The sequence below is a fragment of the Lipotes vexillifer genome, unplaced genomic scaffold, assembly GCF_000442215.2.
Source record: "Lipotes vexillifer unplaced genomic scaffold, Lipotes_vexillifer_v1.1 scaffold1049, whole genome shotgun sequence".
Taxonomy (NCBI): Eukaryota; Metazoa; Chordata; class Mammalia; order Artiodactyla; family Lipotidae; genus Lipotes; species Lipotes vexillifer.
Genome location: NW_006799027.1, coordinates 43,483 through 63,465, shown reverse-complemented (window position 1 = coordinate 63,465; position 19,983 = coordinate 43,483). Strand labels below are relative to the sequence as shown.

The following is a 19,983-nucleotide window of genomic DNA, read 5'->3' as shown; positions in this document are numbered from 1 at the left end:
TGAGAATGAAAAGGGGTGCTATTAATAATTATGCTTGGACAACACACAAACTGGGGTTATCTGGATATACTGGGATACAAAGTCACACTGCTTTTTTTTTTTTAATAAATTTTTAAATTATTTTTGGCTGCGTTGGGTCTTTGTTGCAGCACACGGGCTTTCTCTAGTTGTGGCAAGCAAGGGCTACTCTTCGTTGCGGTGTGTAGGCTTCTCATTGTGGTGGCTTCTCTTGTTGCGGAGCACAGGCTCTAGGCGCGCAGGCTTCAGTAGTTGCAGCATGGGGGCTCAGTAGTTGCGGCACATGGGCTTAGTTGCTCCGCGGCACATGGGATCTTCCTGGACCAGGGCTGGAACCCGTGTCCCCTGCATTGGCAGGTGGATTCTTAACCACTGCACCACCAGGGAAGTCCCCACACTGTTTATTTAAAACTGATCTGATATGGGTTGAGCCATAATGTGCCAGCCAGTGGTCCAGACCAAAACATTTTTGTCGTGGGTATATTCCTATTCTCACAATGCAGGTATTCACCCTTTGCTGTAACCCCATGGAGTCTTGCCCAAGTGATATGATTATTGTAATTGGAAAATCATTTATAAATGAATGTGTACTAAAATATTTGCCTGTAAAATGTTATACTTTAGAGGCTTTTCCACTTTCAAAAGATTGAAAAGGCTTCAAGTTATCATGGGATGATTTGTGGCTTACTGGACAGGATAATATTTGACAGGCTGAGTGCCAAAAGTGTTCAAACTACAAGAGAAAGACAGCATTCCACTCCTGAGTCAACATTGACTCACTCCTACTCCCAATTCTGTATTCCATAATCATGTGATTAAAAACAAGTGGAGTCATATTCCTGACATGTTTCTTTAATTTCTTGTTTCCTCAAAGCTCATGACTTCTGTACAGAAATTGCTTCTCACACTTTAGTTTAGCCAAATGTTCTGATGTGGTCCCAGGGGAGCAAAAGGATCCATTTATTCATTTATCAAATATTAGCTGAGCCCCTATTGTCTGACCTGGAACAGTGTTTGACACTGGGATTAAAAAGATGATTACACTGCCTTTGAACTAATTTAGTTTAGTGTTGTGCAAATGTGAACCTCATAATGTTCTTGTGGCAAGTCACATAGGGATGAAAGTTCTGGGAAATGTAGTGCAAATCAAGCATGGATAAATTACGCTTTACCTTTAGAACTGTAATCTATGCTGAGACCAGGCCAGTTCTGATCAATTTTGAAGTGGTATAACCAGTATCTTTAAATTCAAGGATGTTGAGGTCTGATGGCAGCCGCACCACTGGGTTATTAATATAGAAACATTATTTATTTGTTTATTTTTTTAAAGTATATTTGATTTACAATGTTCTGTTAGTTTCAGGTGTCCAGAAAAGTGATTCGGTTATATATATAATATTTATGATATATATTATATACATATTTTCAGATTTTCCATTATATGTTCTTGTAAGTTATAGAATATAGTTCCCTGTGCTATACAGTAGGTCCTTGTTATCTGTTTTATATATAGTAGTGTGTATATGTTCATCCCAAACTCCTAATTTATCCTACCCCCCCCACTTCCCCTTTGGTAACCATGGGATTGTTTTCTATGTCTGTGAGTCTGTTTCTGTTTTGTAAGTAAGTTCATCTGTATCCTTTTTTAGATTCCACAAATAAGGAAACATCATTTAGTCTCTTAGGTTTGGTCATCCATTAAGTGGGAAAAATCATTCTCATTTCTTTAGAGGTTTCCAGAGATTATCTAACCAACAGATTCGATTCTGCTGGCGAGCAACGGGCAAAATTTCCATAGATGGGATTGTTTTGTTTTCTCTTATTTAAGATTGGCAGCCAAATGGGCATCGCGGCTTCTAATCTCCCCCAAATGAAACACCAGTTTCACAAATCTAATAATTCGAGTTCTGTGCCCAACAGGTGCTACAGCTCACCACGTGGCAACACATTTTCTGCTAACAGAATGGCAGCCTGCCAGCAGCATATTCTGAGTTACCGGGTTTCAGTATGATGCCGGTTGGCACAAGTTTCAATCCTCTTATCAAAATGCGCCCAGCCATGCTCATAATGAAATGTTTCACTTCTCTTCAATGTCCCTTCTCCAGCCCCCTGTCCACCTACTCAAAAAAGTGAGGATGGACAGAAACTGTATCAAGGATGAAACTTTTCCTTCTCTTCCCTGTGCCCCAGATTAACCTAACAAAAGCTGCTCCCCAACTCACCAGTTTTTCTCTAAAACTTTCCTCATCTCCATCTTTCCTGGCACCCATTTCCTCCCTGAGTCTTCCCCTTTCTCAAAGACATAAGTCAAGCAAATCCTCACGCCAGAAAAATAATACCGGCTTTAGCCACTTCCCTTCCAAAAGGGAAACGTTTTTGGTCCCACGAAGCCTTGCAAGGTGAGTGACTAAGTGTCTCGATTTGTCGGGGACTGAGGCGGCTCCCGGGAGGCAGGGCTTCCAGGGTTCAAAACCGGGCAGTCCTGGGCCAGTCGGCCGGACCGCGGGCCAGACAGACGTGGGGCTTTGGGGAAGCAGCGCCTAAGACAGGCCGAGAAGGAGGCTCCGGAATTCCCTCACGGGAGGATATTAAGGTGCGCAGGGCCGCGCAAACCCTCCCTCTCCCGGCAGCAAAGGAAACTGAGGCACCGCGAAGACCGCGGCGGAGCCTGTCGCCCGACCCTGCCGCTCCTTTGTCCCGGGGGCCCCCTCCTCTCCCCCGGTCCCGCACCGCCCCTGCCCCGTTCCTCCCCCTCCCCCAGCGGGCGCGGCTGACGCGGCCCGAGAGGAATGCGCTTCCGGAGGGAGAGGGCGGCGGCGGCGGCCTGAGGAGCGGGATCGCCGCGCCTGGGAGGCGGTGCCGCGGGGGTCGTTTCCTGCCGGGAGGCGGCCCCACGCCGCTGTGTCTCCTCCTCCCGCCCGAGAGGAGGAGGCGGAGCCGCCGCCGCCGCGCCCGAGCCCGAGCCCGAGCCCGGGAGGCCAAGCCAGCCCTGGGGACAGGCCGAGCGTGAGCCGCGGAGCACAGGCCGAGCCGACCGCGCGGGTCGCACGCCGCGGGAGAAGGTGGGCCCGGGCAGGCGGCGTGCTCGGTGCGCGGCCAGGCCAGGGCCGCGGGGCAGGCGTGGGGGCCGCGGCCTCGGGGCGGATTCCAGTCGTCGGGCGGGGGAGGAAGTCGGGCCGCGCCTGCTCTCGGACCTTCCCGGCCGGGGGGCGTTGGAGGGCGCTGGCCTGCTCGGGCTTTACCCGTCCCGAGCCGCGGTCGCGGAGGCCCGGGGCCGGGACTCTCCGCTCGGACGCCGGCCATGGGCACTACCCCGCGGGCTAGGCGCGGACGGGCCTCCGCGGGCCGGCGTCCGGGGAGCGGCCTTGACCCCGGCTGCCCCGAGACGCCGGCTTCCCCGAGCCGCCGGCTGCCGGGCCTCCACGCGGGGACCACTCACCCCCTGGTCCAGTTCTGCGCCTGGGGCGTCGCTGAGCCGTCGGGAAACGGGGCGCGGGGTCGGCGCGTCCTGTGGGCCCTTTCCCCCAATGCTGGGTGTAGACGTCGCGGCGGTGTCCAGGGCGAATGCCCGACCTGTGCCTGATTCGTGCCGTTCCTTATGCTTCAGAACAAGTTGTATTTTTAAGAATGCTAGTATTTAATGCTTGAGCAATTTTTGTTTCATCAGATTTGTGCTTTTGAGTCAAAACCTAGCGCTAGTAAATTACGCTCTTTAAGGTTCCAATTCCCCATCTGTAAAATGGGAACAATACCTACACTAATAATAAAACTAGTAACTGTTATAATAACGACAGTAAGGGCCAAGCTTAGCTCTACGCACTTTACCTTTATTTTCTCATTTAATCCCGGAACCGGTCCGACGAGGTAGGTGCCGTTTTTGTTCCTATTTTACAAATGAAGAAACTGAGGCACAGGGAGCGTAGATGGTCATCCAGCTGTATGAAGACAACCCATGGGGTCTAGCAACCCATGTTTGAACCACAAGTAACTTTGCAAAAGTGCAGTGTAGTGAAAAGCAAATGTAAAATGGAAGACACCTAGAGTAGATGCTCAGTATTGACTCCTTTTCTTTCCTTCTTGGTATATTAAAAAGATTTTTTAAAAAGTCTCAGCATGTGATTGGTAATGTTATTAGTAAGATTTCTTTGGATCTGCGTTCCACAGAAATAGGTGGGTAGAATTACTGGATTATTTTTTGTTGTTGTTTTGATTGTACAAAAATACCAAATGCTAATAGAATTTTGAGTAGGCATCTTTCTTAAACTATATCCAGCCTTTACAATAGGTTATGTAATAGACCACTTTAGAAATGACTAAGGGATTTTAGTTGCAAGTTACCTATTCTAGATTTGTGGACATCTAGGCCCACGGGGTCAGGGCTTACTTAAGAGTCCCACTAAAATGTTCTATTTGAAAATAATTTTAGTTCATTGATTGATAATAAATGAGGGACTGAAGATGAGTAACTGATAAATAGAAAACACATGAAACAAATCAATATTTTGGTTACAGGCGTTTGAGGAGAAAGCCATTTTACTCACCCTAAAACTCATTACCTAGTTAAGACAGGGGATGTGGTTAATACTTTACTCCTGTGAATAGAAAGCAAACAAAACTCCAAATTAAGTCATGTATGTTGACTTCACAGACCTAAAATTTTAAGTTTTTGTAATGTCGATTCTTTTTAAAAGAATGTTAAGTTTTCTATTAAGATTATTTTCCCAATATTCTGTGTGTGCACAGTATAGAATAGAATCAGCAGTATTGAAAATCACTGGATTTAGGTGGCTTTCTCCTCAACTTTCTGGTCAGTATAATTAAAAGCTGCCCCAAATTAGCATCACTGAATGACCATGTAGTTCTATATTGGGGTCGATAAATTCCAAACTCCTGGAGAAACTCTGGGGACATCTGGTCACTTTAAAAAAATAGTGAAAATTAACAGTTTCAGGTGGTGCTAGTTTTCATGGAATGCTTGCCGCTTAATAGCTTCATTGCTTGGCTTCTTGCCAAATTGTGGCTTACAGCGTCGGGGGTAATATAATATTCTATCTGAAGAAAATATATATTTTTAAAATCATTTTGTAAGTGCACTGGTTTGTTCTTAAGTACTCTGCTGGAGTGATGAGATGAAACATCTAACTGGTAAAAGCTTCAGAACTTTGAAGTTCTGAGAATTGACATTTCTGAACGTGTATCAAGCTGAATTAGTATCTGAGAGGATTCATGTGGACTGATTTCCCCACTCTGCATGGAGAGTTAGGAGCTGTCAGTAGAATTCTAGAAGACCATATTGTGAAAATATGTAAATATCTTTTGTTGTGTTAGCAGGTCTATTCTGACTGGTTATATGTTGTGGGATTTTTGTCCTTTTATATTGCTATTGCAGAGGTGGGAGTCGGGGTCCGGAGGGTGGGCTTATAGGAGTATGAGTAGGGAAGAGTACATTAGTCTTCAGAACCCTGAAATGATAGCAGTATCTATAGCTGTAGAAAACTGAAAAAATTGTGTGTATCTAGGTTATAGGAGGTGCAGTCCGTGAAACCCCCAGAACATTAGCAGCCTTCGAATATGTCAGTAGATTGGTGAAAAAAATGTGGTATCTCTTGTTCAGGAGCTGTATGCAAAAGGAGCTAAACTGTACTTTGTAAATTTCACATCTTTTTTAAAGATGGCTAATTATGAGACTTTTACAGAGTTAAGTTTTATTTATAAAATAATTTTTTAAAACAGTCTCTATGCTTTATTTTTGGTTTGTGGCTTTGGAAGATAAGGTTAAGGTTAGCTATATTTAGCAGTATGCTAAAGCGTGTGTATATCATCTCATGAAATGTGTGTGTGTGAGTGAAAAACTGCTTCACATATACATAGTACATACATGTATAAACACACAATTATAGGACTAATTTCAGTAAACAGTCTCCAAAGTACAGCTTTCTGGACCCCAGGGATGTATAAAATAACTCACTGGAGTGTAGGAAGAAAATATTAGACTTAATTTTATATATATTTTTTAATCTTATATTTTAAAGTTTAAACTTTTATTGTGGTTTATAATATCTTACTGTAGTGCTGTAGAGGTACACGTATTTTAATTTGTAAGTGAATACATATTTCGGAGTACATGTATGCTCAAGTTTTTTTTTTAAATAATAAAGGTGAGTATTAAAAAGCTTTGGAGATCCTTGGTGTGGGGATGCCTTGGGTGGGGCTACACGGACTACTTATTTCGGAGGGAGGACGGGTCAGACCTGGTGTCCGAGGTAAGAGAGGAGAAAGGAACTGAAGTGGCCCGGGTCTCTGCTTAAGAGGTGCGCTGGGCCGAGGCAGGCAGTGCGACCACAAGGGGGTGGTGCTGGTTGCCTGGAGGGAGGGGAGTGCTGAACTCATCCTGCTGAGACAGCTGGGGTGTAGTGGAATATGCCCATTGCGAGCTCAAAACCAGCAGTCGGGCTGGGAGACTGAGATTGGGGAATTCCTCGTCTGTCAGTACTGGTTGATGCTCTAGGCTGCAGATGAAAATACTGGAGAGCGTGTTGAGTGAAAAGGGGCCGTGGAGAGGCCCTGGGAACACTTTCACAGTCAAGGGCCGGGTGAAGGAAAAGGAATCTAGAAAAGCATTTTCCTTCCCCAATTTGTTTGAATTTCTGATTCCTTCCTATGACAGCTAAGTGAGTGACCTGGGTATTTTCAGGGATTTCCTGTGATGGACATGTTTGAAGTGAAGAGAGAAGCATCATTAGGTAAGCGGTTGGATGCAGCAAAGCCTTCTTGATTGGGGAACTTGGGTTTTGGGCAGGCTGGGCCTGAACTTCTCTGGGACGATTGCTGGAACACCTCACCTGGAAAGGGCTTTGGTTTCTGCATCTGCATCATAAAGTGGTCTCTTGGTTTCTCTCTCTCTGTGTCACCGAAGAGCTTGAAGGCCAGCTGTTGCATGACCTGGCCCTGCAGAGTGCAGGTCTTCCCTCTCCCGTGAGCAGCCATCCTCTCCTGCCCTTCACCCCAGAGGATAGGTGCTGTGCCAAGTCGTGGCTTTGAGAAGGCCGCCAGGGCTGGCGAGCCAAGTGGGTTACTGTTAGCTCTCTGTCTGGGTGGAGCTCTGTTGTCCATGCCTTTTTTAAAAAAATAAATTTATTTATTTTTGGCTGCGTAGGGTCTTTGTTGCTGCGCGTGGGCTTTCTCTAGTTGCAGCGAGCGGGGGCTACTCTTCGTTGCAGTGTGCGGGCTTCTCACTGTGGTGGCTTGTCTTGTGGAGCACGGGCTCTAGGCACGCGGGCTCAGTAGTTGTGGCATGCGGGCTCTAGAGTGCGGGCTCAGTAGTTGTGGCGCACGGGCTTAGTTGCTCCGTGGCATGTGGGATCTTCCCCGGACCAGGGCTCGAACCCATGTCCCCTGCATTGGCAGATGAATTCTTAACCCCTGTGCCATCAGGGAAGTCCCGTCCATGACATTTTAATCCATCAGTGTACTGAGTGCCACTTCCCTGAGCAGTGCAGTACTGAGGTGGGTGTAGATCAAGAAGTTGACCTGCACCTTGCTGTTGAGGATACTATCTAGTTGGGACAAGTTGTGTTCAATCTAGGGAAACATAGCAAATACCACAGAATGTTTCACACAAGGTACTGTACCAGGTAATATTCTCTAATAGATTTTGAGGAAAAGATCAGCATTGGCTTAAGTGGTTTTGGAAGGCTGTGTAGAGGAGCTTGGAATGGTATATGACCAAAGAGACGGGGGACAGATGTGACATGGTCAAAGGACAGTATAGTTAGAAGGGAGAATACAGTCTAATTTAGCAAATAAATATTGCTTGACTACTTTGATATATAATCATACATATATAAGTATATATGCATTTATAGTATAAATATATATAAATAGAATGAAGGCTGTGTAAAATGAAGGCCTGGATTCTTGCCCTCCAGCTCTAGACCATTGTGGTTCACAGACATGATTACAATCAGTTATAATAGAAATTTGAATGAAAACAAGTGTGTTATTGAGCATCACTGAAGGTTTGTCATTTACTGCGCTAGACACTATCAAGAATATCTTTTGGGACAAAAAAAGGAGTAGTTAATTCGCTTATGGTGGTTGGTAAAGAGATTAAGAGCCAATGAGGGCTAAAAAAATTTCAGAAAGGTAGAAGAAAAGTTAATATTTTGTTGTAGGGAATGTAGTTTCAGTGGAGTGATGAGGCAAGCATTTACATGAAAAGCTGTGTATCATTTGATGTGTGGAGATCACATTTCCATGTATAAATGTTTATTGAATGAATCTGTAAAGCTTTCTTAGTCTTTGTGAAATTAGGAATAATTACCTCCAATATTTTATAGTTCATTATTTATTTCAGATAGTAATTTCTTTGCTTCTCAGAAGGCGTGATGGTGGGTCATATTTGATTGTTGGAGGAAGAGATTGTAGTTTTAAAAGTTGCATTTAGTATTATGTTATTTTAGGAAAGCACAACAGAAACACAATAGAGTGTGGATTTGTGCTTACTAAAGAAGCATGGTTTAAACAGATTTTGAACCATTAACTAAGTAGTCACTCAGGTTCTTATGTTTAGAAGTCAGTGAATGAGTTGAAGCAGTAATCAAGTAAGCTGTGATCTGTAGGTCACTGTAAAGATATTTGTTTTACATTCATGGTAATATTTTATCGTTGCAGTAGTTCTAAGGTAGACATTATTCCCAACTTAGTGCTGAGTAAAAGTGAGAAATTGATTTCTACCTATATTTAGTTAGGCTTTAAAACATTTATCCTCTCTCTCTCTCCATCTCTCTCTCTCCCTCTCCCTCTCTCTCTCTCTCTCTCTCTCTCTCTCTCTCTATATATATATATATATATATATATATATATATATATATAAAATCAGCACTATGTTTGTTTCAATCCAGTACAGGGCAGAGAAGAGATGTGACAAAAGGTATGGTCAAAATTTATTAAAGTTTCGATCAAGTAAGAATTTTGGAGTGATCTACCTAAAAAGTAGATAAAATTACACAAGGGAACATAACTTACAATTCTCCTTAATTGAAATTATGTGGAACAAATCTTGCTTTTAAGTGCTTTTTGATACCATTAATTAAGGTGGTAAACTTTTTTTTGCTAGCTCCATTCATAGTTATCTTTGTAAACTTGCCCCAAAGTAAAATTTCTCAACCAAAGCAGTTGCTAACTTACGCTTCCTTTCCCTTCACAGGGAAAGGCAAAATCTATAGCATGGCCAAGTATAAAGAAGGAACAGCTCACTAGTCTGGTCTGAAATATGTCAGTTGCTGGGTAATATCTGTTGAGTGGAAGGGGGATCTCCAAAGAATTAAGTTCAGGCAACTTTTCATGCTCCTTTTGGATCAGCCCTTAATATTATGCCTTAATAGCTTTGTTTAAAGTGTTTATTTTTTGCTTGTATTTTAAGTCCTTTTGCAGTCTTTGAGTTTATTTTGTGCCCCTTCACCAGTTTTTGGAATTTAATGCTTAATTCATTTTTTTTTTTTTGTCCTCATGTAAAGGCTATAACCTTTTGATAGGGGAGGTGGTGGTGGTGGTATACCCGTTATCTACTTATTGGATCACTGTTGGCTGTATCATAATGTTTCTAATTGCCTTGACTTACTTTGAATTCCCTGTGGTCAAGCCTGCTCTTCCTGTCATGTTGATTCTGTTCCTCATGTGTCTGAGTCCTATAGAGGATTTCAACTCAAATTTCCTTCCTTATCTCTGTATACTTTTCCTCTAGTTTTGTAGTTTTACTGTTTCTGATGGCAATAAAATCTATTTGAGATTTTCTAAATTCCTTGAAGAGCATAATGTGTTCATTCTTCTTTTTTTTTTCAGAGAAGATTCTTCATTTTCTTTCCACTTTTTCTGCTGTAGAAATTTTTCTTAGATGTTCAGTTCCATGCCCTTGCTTCTCCTCACTTCCAGCTTCTTTGAGGCTTTTTATTTGCCCACTAGAAGTATGTCCATTCTTTATCTTTCCGTTGCAGTGTGTGGTGGGTGGTGATGATTGATTTCCATGCTCTCATTTTCCTGGAGAAGGTGGGTAGAGTAGTCACTTGTGATGAATTTTGTTCTGTCTGTTACTCTGTAATAAAAGTATTAGCCCTGTTCTCAGGTTTCAATTTTTTTTGTAAGCCTGTAGCTTTGGAGCAGTTGAACCTTTGTTGTTGAAACTCAACTCAGGCTGTTACTACCTTTGGGCAAGAAGGGGTCAGTGCTCAAAAAAAGCTTATGTTTTCTTCTGGGTGGGAGTAGTGAATTTTAGAAAGTTTTCTACTTCAGACTACTATTTATCCACCACAGTGGGTGGAAAAGGACTTCAAAGGGGGTGTTGTGTCTTTGCCTTGGAGTACTCAACCTCCTCTCTTTCCTGTTCCCTCTCTTTTCCCCCTTTCATCTTCTCTGCTAAGTTTTGTTAATCATTAATTCTAGCTTATTACTTGGGCCATAAGCACCTCCATGGTCACTACCATGCACCTCTTCCTGCCAGAGAGAGGGAAAAATGTTTAGTTTTAATTGTTCTTCCTGCAAGGGGGAAAGGTGCTCTTGCCCCGGAGGAATTCATCCCCGAGCTCTCACTCTCAAATTTGATGGCATAGAGGAGAACAGCCTCTCAGAGTTCTTTCTGTTTGCGTTCTCCCACCTGCTTGCTCTGTGTGGGGAGAAGCAGGATGAACTGCACGGTAATTCCCTGAGGCTTTCAGCTTGGCTCCGTGTTCCTTTTCTGGACTGTGTTGATTTGTAGATATTAATCTATTATTGGACTATTTTTTTCCTTTTAAAAGCAGATACAGAAAATAGTGATGGTGGTACAGACTTGAGATGAATCTAACCTTATTATAGTTTTAGGAGAGGCTTGTAATATATCTCAGTATAGGTATCTGAATCTTTTCCACCAGTAGGGTGAAAAGATTTAAAATGTTACGGTATAAAAAAGGAAGCAAATTCTGTTCTCTGGAAGAGAGTATTTGACTGGTGAGAACCCTTAACCTTTCTTATTAGAAACCTACTTATATTGAAAGCTTGGGCTTTCGAATACTCCTGGTTTCCCAGCTTTGTCTTCTGTGTGTCTGGTACATGGTAGATATGCAATAGGTATTTGTTGACTTGAATTTAATTAGTTGTATTGAATAAAAATGTGTTCTTGTGCAAAGATTTTGTAGGAATAAATCTTTTATGGATGACTTCCTTTTGTACTATGACCTTTTGGGCATAGTTGGCTTCTGGGCACCAAATTTTAAAACTTGAAGTAAATGTAACTCACCACATTTTTTAAAAAGTAATTTTTCTCTCAAGTGTAATTGTTTAATTTCTACAAATAAAGTACTTATAAAATTTCTGAAGATTTTATCTGTAAATGTAAAAAATGCCAAATGAGTGATTTGTCACATTGTTAAAAACATTAATAGATAATAAGTGTGTATTTAAAAGTTTGAACAGCTCATAAAACCACATTTAACCTTGATGAATAAAGATGAGTTTACAGTGTAGATAAAAGTAATTATGTACAGTTTTTGACAAGGGGAACAATTGCACATATTTGAGGTTGTTAACCACTAAAAGCAGATTGTTCCGGGGAGGTGTTTAACATTATTTACTGTTCAAGGGATGAGTTATGACCCTTTAGATAAAATTAAGCATAGTAAGAAATATTAGGATGAAATGCTTTTGTAGGAATGAGACCATAACTTGTGGGTATACTCATGAAATTTGACACTTAAAATACCTTTGGCCTCCAGTCACTTTGAAGGACTAAGAAATAAACTCACAGAACATTTTAAGTCCTTTCCATTTCTGTGCTCTGAGTCACTTCTAACAGTAGAAGGATGTTCTTTTATCTTTAAAATAGTGACTGAATAGGCCTTCAAAAAATTGTGGTTTAATGGAGCGCAAAGTCAGGTCATAGCTTCAGAATTCAGATGGTCTGGTTTCAGTTCCACCTGTGCAACTTTGGAGACGTTATTCAACCTCTCTGTGGTTTGGTCTCCTCATATATAAAACAAAGGTAATATCATTCCCAACCTTGTAGAGTTACTTAGAGAAAGTAGTTACTGTTATTATTTTCATTATTATAGTCATTTGAAGGTGTTGGAATAAAAGTGAGATAACTTTCTGTTACAAATTACGTTAAATCATCAAAGCCTCAGTTACTGTATTACTCTTGTCTGCACCTGGTGCGCCTCGTCCGGCCTCTTCTGAATAAGCAGATCTCCTGTTTAAGTAGTCCTCAGTGGGCAGCAGTCCCTGAGCGAACCAAACTGTTACAAGCTTCTGATCCAAGTTTCTCCTGTATCTTTTCAGGGCAGTTTCCTTCTTTCTTTTTGCCTCTGCTAGATTTGCTTCCCCATGACAGAAGAAGCCTCAAGTCATTCTTCCTTATTTCTATTTGTATTAGGTATGTTATCCTCCACCCTGATCTTTTTTTAAGGTGGTTCGTGATACTAACATTCAGAAATATCTGTACTTTATCTAATGTAGTAATAAAAAGCACTGAGGTTTTGCTGCTTTTATTGTTTTACATACAATTTGTTCTAAATATAATTGTTAGAAAGTAGAATAATCCTACTTAAGTGTGGAACTGAAAATATTATCTAATTATACTTAATAATTAGTATCTAATTAATATAATAATTAGCATCTGATTAAACCTAATTATATACAGTATAAGGTTTTGATGTCATATCAAAATGATATTTGAGTGGCTATAAAAATCAGTCTTAATCTGTTGTTTGCAGTTTTCTTTCTAACCCTTACACTTTATCCTTTCTTCCATATCTTGTGTTTCACCTAACATGGGTCAATTCAGAGTTTTTGGTTATAATTATGATTGAAAAAAAGCAAAACATTCAAACATGGTTACTTTAAAAAAATTTTTTTTTTAATTGGGGTATAGTTGTTTTACAGTGTTGTGTTAGTTTCTACTGTACAGCGAAGTGGAGTTCCCTGTGCTGTACAGCAGGTTCTTGTTAGTTATCTATTTTATACATATTAGTTAGTGTATATATGTCAATCCCAATCTCCCAATCCATCCCACCCCCACTTTCCCCCCTTGGTGTCCATACGTTTGTTCTCTACCTCTTTGTGTCTATTTCTGCCTTGCAAACAGGTTCATCTGTACCATTTTTCTAGATTCCACGTATGTGCATTAATATACAATACTTGTTTTTCTCTTTCTGACTTAACTTCACTCGGTATGACAGTCTCTAGGTCCATCCATGTCTCTACAAATGACCCAATTTCGTTCCTTTTAAAAACATAGTTACTTCTTTATTGAATCAAGTTGTTGAGCTCCAGCTGTAATGTATAGTAATAATGATAACAAGTACCGTCTAGGTAGTGCTTACAATGTGCTAGATGCTGTTTTAAATGCTTTATATTTACAACTCATTTAAACTTCACATAACCTCTATAAGGTAGGAACTACCTTGCCCATTTTAAAGATGAAGAAACCGAGGCATAGATTAAATAACTCTCCAGTATCACCTACCTAATTAGGGGTTGATCATAGGTTTCAGCCCAAGCATCTGGCTCCACAGTCCACACTCTGAACTTTGCTACGCCTTAGCAAACAGTGGTGGGCACAGCACAGCACTCTTCTTGCCCTTGTTAAGCTTACTTTTTTTTTTTTTTGGATACCTCAGAGTATCTGCAGTTACCTTTAGATTCTTTATTTATTAAATATTAAGATACCATGCTAGGTACGGAGGACATGGAGACTTGACTTCTAGAAGATGATAATTCATAAGGCAGGTCAGCCTTACTACACGTCTATAGTAGATGGGTAAGAGCTACGTACATCTTAAATACTAAATCTTTTAAACAGAGGTTGTTGGTGTTTGTCGTGATATATGTGTATGTCTGTATGTGAGTCACCCAGCTTAACTCCCCTCCCCAGTTCTTGGCATCATTGAGGCTCTCAGGAGTTAATGCAGGTGATACTTCTCACATTCTGGTCTAACACTTTTCTGGCTCTTTCAACTCCCGTGGCTTTGAGCGCTGGACTAGAACCCTCTTCTGTCCTCCTCAGGGTCCTGCCGCTGCTGCGCAGAGCAGTTCTGTGACTCACTCCGGCTGACTGCGTCTTGCCTCAAGTGCTTCTGTCTTTTCAACCCCTGGGGCTTCTCCAGCAAGCCCCGTCTGTCCGTAGGAAGAGAAGCTGGCAGCAGCCTTCTGGGCTGCTGCGCTGTTGTTCTTGGAAGTGTAGGGCAGCTCATGCCCTTGGGGCAGACTTCTACCTGTGGGGGCTCGAACTGACAGACGTGTCTTCATGGTGATCCTCCTCTGGACACACTTTCTACAGTTGTCCCTGGTATTCTAGGGGGACTGTTTCCAGGACACGTCCCGTCTGCCCCACCCCCAACCAAATCTGCAGAGGCTCAGGTCTCTCTTATACGATGGTGTAGTATTTGCATGTAACCTGTGCACTTCCTCACGTACACTTTAAATCACCTCTAGATGACTTATAATACCTAATAAAATGTAAATACTATGTAAATAGTTGCCTGTGCAGGGCACATTCAAGTTTTGCTTTTTGGAACTTTCTGGAATTAAAAAAATTTTTTTTTCCATCTGTCATTGGTTGAATCCACCAATGGAACCTATGGATTCAGGGGGTGAACTGTATACACTTCTCAGAACTTCTCAGTAAGACCAAGCCCCCAGGCACCGACTGCGGTAGCTAAAGCGCCCTGGCCTTTTCTCTTCTTGGCTTGCTCTCTTCAGCACCTCTCTGGTTCCCAGGTCACCTTCCGAGTGAGCTGCTAGCACACATGCTTTTATCTCAGGCTCCGCTTTGGGAACAAATCCCAGCTAAACCAGTTCCCATAGCTGTCTCCTCACCTAGACCTTTTACCCAACACTGCCTGACCCTGAAATGTTACACCCGGCTCTTTAGCCCCTTTCTCTCACCCCTGATCAGCCCCTGATCTCTAGGCCTTTGACTCTGTCCTCTTCTCTTTGTTGATGTTTGTCAACACTGCCACTGCTTTGACCCCTTCCTCCTCCAGGCACTTGCTCTGTAAACAATGGAATTAATTCAGCAGTTTCAAATTGGAGTTTAAGGACCCATGGGAGGTAGTCTCAGCGATTTTTGAGTGTTACTACAAGAATTTTTAAAAATTTTGGGCTTTTGTGCAAATAATAATAAACAACCAGTATGTGGATTATCTGGTTGACCACCTTCTAACTGAGTGTGTGTGTGTGTGTGTGTGTGTGTGTGTGTGTATGTTATTTCAGTGCCTACGTTTATGTTTGTGTAAATTAATTTTGGTTCATAATGTACAAGAGCCTGGAGCATGAGGCATTTTATATCTAGCTGCAAGTTGGCTTGCATATACTTCAGTGAATTGAAAATGGTTATCCCTAGGGTATCTACAGTAACTGTTTGCTATTTAAAGAGGGTCTGCATAGTAACTAATTCTGAGAAACTCTTCTTTCCTGGGCTTCTAAATAACGTCCAAGAAAAATGTCATACAGTTTAACATATTTCAGCAAAAGTTTTTGAGCATTGATTTTATGCCAAGTGCTTCTTGGTGCTTAGAACCTGTCAGGGCAGACACTTAACAGGTAGTTGCAGGTGAGATGAGTGTTAGAAATGTGTCTTTATAATTAGGGTGTCCGGCACCTGCTGGGCCCTCAGCATTGCTCTATAATCCTGTTGCATCTTCTTGATTTTCTTCAGTCTCCCAACTCCCCTCTCCCCTTTTCTCCCAGCACTTGTCCTTGCTTCCTGTTTCAGGAAAAAACGTGAGCTGTCATTCCTGAACTCGCTCAGCTTTTTACCCCCTGCCCTGACTTAGAGAAAGATGCTGCGCCTCTATTCAGGGGAATATGCCCCTTGTGCTGCCCGCCTCTCTGCTCCAGGGGACCCTGGCTCCATCACTCTCTTCGTGTCTGCCTGCAGCTCTCTTCTCTTCCTTAGTATTCTTTTCTTCACAATCTCAACCATCTTCATAATTTCATTGCCATCCACAGCTCTTGGGTATATATCTCTAACCCTGAATTCCTGAAAGCTAGGCCCATAGGTCTTAATTTCCCAGTTTGTATCTTTCCTAGATTTCACACAGGCCTTTCACATTCGACATTTCTAAATCAAAATCAGTACTTTCTCCCCTAACTCCGTTCTCTTTCTGTCTTCTTCATTTGAAAGTGATGATTCCCTTCTTCTCTCACCCTACCGTATCTAAGCAACCATCTTCCTTATCTAAGCAACCCTCAGATCCCTCCTAATCACTGATTTGTTGTCTTGTCCATTTTTACTCTGAAACCTCAGCAGTAAATTTTGTACCTGTCCAGTAGCTCCTGTCTTGCCATTCATCCTCTACCCCACTGATTTTCTGCCACTTACATGTTGTCATGTTACTACCCTGTGCCATTTTTTTCCAGCTTTCTTGCTACATGTAGAATAGAATCTAAACTCTTAGCATGAATGGCATTTAAGGCTCTCTGTAACCTGACTGTAACCTCCTGCCTTGCTGGTCTCGGTTTCTGTTATTTCCAGCTTATAATTTAAGTCTCAGAAATACCTAAGTACTTTAAGATTCTTTTTGGCCTTTATGGTATTTTAAGATTTTAACATAATTTATACTTACTGTAGAAAATTACAGGGATAAAATAATCACTCATCCCACTGACCAGATTTAACTGCAAATAACATATAAATACATTTTTTCTGTAGTCTTTTTTCTGTAAAGCTAGAGCAAATCAATCCTAGTTTGGGGGGAAAGAGAGAAGTCACCCAAACGTGTATGTTTAGTAATAAGATTGGAAAGAAGTTATTACAGTTCTTCTCAGGACTCCGTGGCCTTGCACGTGCAGACCTTTTGCCTGGGGTGTTTCTCTCCAGTGCCTACCCGTTTCCTATGAGGCTGCGGTTTGAACCTCCATGAAGCTTCTGAACTTGCCCCGGCAGATTTTGGCATCCTCAGTGCACTTTGTCCTTATCTTCATTATAGAAACCAGCATATCACATTGTAATTATTTGTATTTTTTGTCTTTGAACTGAAAATTCCTCGAGACAGTGATCTTTGTGTCTCCAGTAGGGCACAGAGCCTGACAGAGTTGGCAGAGGAAGAACACCCAGAAGGTCAGGGAGAAGCCAGTAAAGTCCGTGGGAATAGAGCGTGTTAAGAAAGAACAGTGAGGTGTAGTCAGCGTTGCTGTGTAAATTCTTTGGGTGGTAAACTGATGTATGTCCCCAGGTACGTTTTGTAGGCAGGCACTAAAGTTTTGAATAAATGAATGAATGAATGGATGCAGAGAGTAGGATAGGCCTGGGAAGTTTTCTTTTTCAACAGCAGTTTCACATGCACGGTGGGAAGCGGATACCCAGTTACACAGGTGGAGGAGGGAGACGGAGACCCAGGTAGACAACTATTTCTAGACCTTTGATCACGAAGACAGTGAAAGTTAAGTGAGGACAGGACCTGAAGGATCTCTCCCTGGTGGCCTCTCCTCAGGAGCTGTTCTGTGTGGAGAGCTCTTGCGGGGAGACTCCGCGGGCACCTTTCTCAGCCTGAGAGTCACCTGGGGTGTAGGCCCCACCTCCCAGGATAGGGGTTTTCAGGCCTGGGGTTCTCCCTGGACCACACACTGACCGGTGCTGCCTCAGGGCCTCTGGAAGTCTCCGGAGCTCTTGGGGCGCCGTCCTTCCTCCCTGCCCCTGCGCCCCACCGCCTCTCTGCTGCCTGCTCTCCTCAGGGCCCTCCTTGCTGGTCTTGTCTCCGCCCGGCCAGCCTCATGGCTTTCCTTTATCTCCTAGGGCTTCTCTGCTTCCCGGGGAGAAAGCCTGGCCTTTGCAGGCCTGGCTGCCACCCTGGCGGGGCTGCTGCTGGCCTTGGGCTGCCCTCCCCGCTGTGTGCTGCCTGCTTCCTCAGAAGGTTGGTCTTTGGCGCATCAAGGTTTATAGAAGGAAAAGAAAAATGGCATTAAAGTATTTTAAAGCTACAGGACCTAAGAATGTTAGGAAACTTTTTCTGCTACCAAATAACTTTATCTTAGCGGTGCTTCTCTGAGTTGTGTAACATTTTAAAGGTTTCCCAAGGTAGTCTAGTGGTCCTTAAGGTGACCTGAGTTGTATCCTGAAGACACACGTGTCAGAGTCCATATATGGACCAAATATTTGTTCTGTTCTCTTTGTGTAGAAACTGCCCAGATGTTCCATTCATCACAGTCATGCATTTCTTCGGGCGTCTTGCTGTTCCAGATCCTTTTAATCTTAGGTTTGGAATTGTTAACGTTATTTGAATTGTTTAGAATTTATAGTCTGCGTGGATTTTTTACACATTGAACCTTTTAGTCAGGCCTTAAAAGGTAAACTGTCAGGCATTTCACACTTCAGTGTGAAATGACCCGCAGCTTTTGTTGGGCTTTTGGATGCAGTCACAAGTAATAACGTAAGCAAAACTGTGGCATAACAGAACTGGCTGCTCTGAGCACGGTTGCAAAGTGGATGACTGTGCAAGTTAATTCATACTGCTTTTCTTTGGGAAACCAGAAAATGTGAGCAGCATTTGACAGAGGAAATCCAGTATCCCAGGGGTGCTCAGAGCATAACTTTAAAGCATTCTCTTGGAGCTGTGGGATTGTGTCCTGGAACATAAGCCCTTGAAAATGAGGGGTTTTGAAAGAAATTTTTTTTTCTTATTAAAGGAAATACACCAAGAACGAAAAAAATTCCACAGCAGTACCCTGCCGTAATTGTTTTTACTAAGAAAGTGAAAAGAAGAAAACACTAGAACAATTTAAAAACAAATGAACCCATTGCCTTTATATTATGCTTATAACTCTGTCATCTCCAGGATTCTTTGGTTACTTTATACGTTTATATACTGTTATTTTTACATACCTGTCATCTTAATGTGTTCTTTGCATCCAGAAGTTATCCTGTAAACCTTTTGATGTTACTGCATTTTATTCTTTTGACTAGTAGTCCATCAAGTTGACACGGTTAGCCCTTTCCCCATCATTCTAGAGGACGTTGGCACTTTTGTCTGTTATAAACATGCTAGAGTCTATACTGAAAGTGTATGTGCATGTGTATCACTTTTTATATTTTAAATTATTAGGATGAATTCCTAGTAGATTGTTTACTAAGTCAGAGGGTAGAAACAGTTTTAATCCTTTTTGATATAGATTGTTAAATTATTTCCCCCCAAGTTATACCAGTTTACAGCCATCTCTGGTCTCTCTTAGCTGTCTGCAGTAAGTCTTTGTTCTGTTGTTTTGTTGGGTTAAAAAACTTTTTTTCTTTTCCTCCTTGCTGGTTTACCTTACATTGCTTTAATTTATATTTCTTTGCTAAGTAGTAAAGCTAAACTTTGCTTGGTGGTGGGGGGGGTGTTATATTTGCTTTTGTTTTTTTTTGCATTCTTGTGGAAGGGGCAGGTGTTCATGCATAATTATCAGACTGGCTGCTAGTCCAAGAGCAGTAAAAGTAGTTAAGGGATAGGGTCAGCGACCTGTGGCTATAGCCGTCTTTGACCAACTCTGGTGAGGTATAGATTAATGTTGTGAAAACTTTGATTCACGGAAAACAGTTACACACCTAATGGTTGGAGTTTGAGGTATCCTGCTTAATATACAGACTCTTATTTAATTTTTCTTTAGAGATTCTAAAGGACACTTAAGCCTCTTTCAGGTCTTCTTATGTCCCTCTCCCCCACTTTTGTATAGTTTGTAGATCTAGAAATTGTAGGAAATTGAACTGAATATTTTACTAATTCCATACACAGAAGTTGATTTTCTTAAGAAATAGTTACAGGACATCAAACTCAAAAATTGAGCTGGGGCCTTGTACAGGATGTTGGTCTTAGCCTTAGGAGAAATAAAAACTATTGAAAAGTTGTAAGCAAGGGGGTGACATGATCAGGATTTTGACAGGTTCACTCAAACTAACACTCAGTGTTGAGGTAACTGAGGCATATGGATATGGCTGTTTGGCCCCCTAGGAGTCACAGG

At 42.1% G+C, this 19,983-nt stretch overlaps 1 protein-coding gene across 2 annotated transcripts in view; it reads left to right on the top strand.

The window, feature by feature from the left end:
* The first annotated feature begins 2,831 nt into the window (after positions 1-2,831).
* ITGB1 (integrin subunit beta 1) overlaps positions 2,832-19,983 on the top strand; it is a 43,929-nt gene continuing 26,777 nt past the window's right edge. Inside the window, exon 1 of one of the 2 annotated variants that reach the window (XM_007471320.1) lies at positions 2,832-3,080. The gene's annotated coding sequence lies outside the window, so the exon portion shown is untranslated. The remainder of the gene's footprint in view (positions 3,081-19,983) is intronic. The other variant, XM_007471319.1, reaches the window with a different exon arrangement.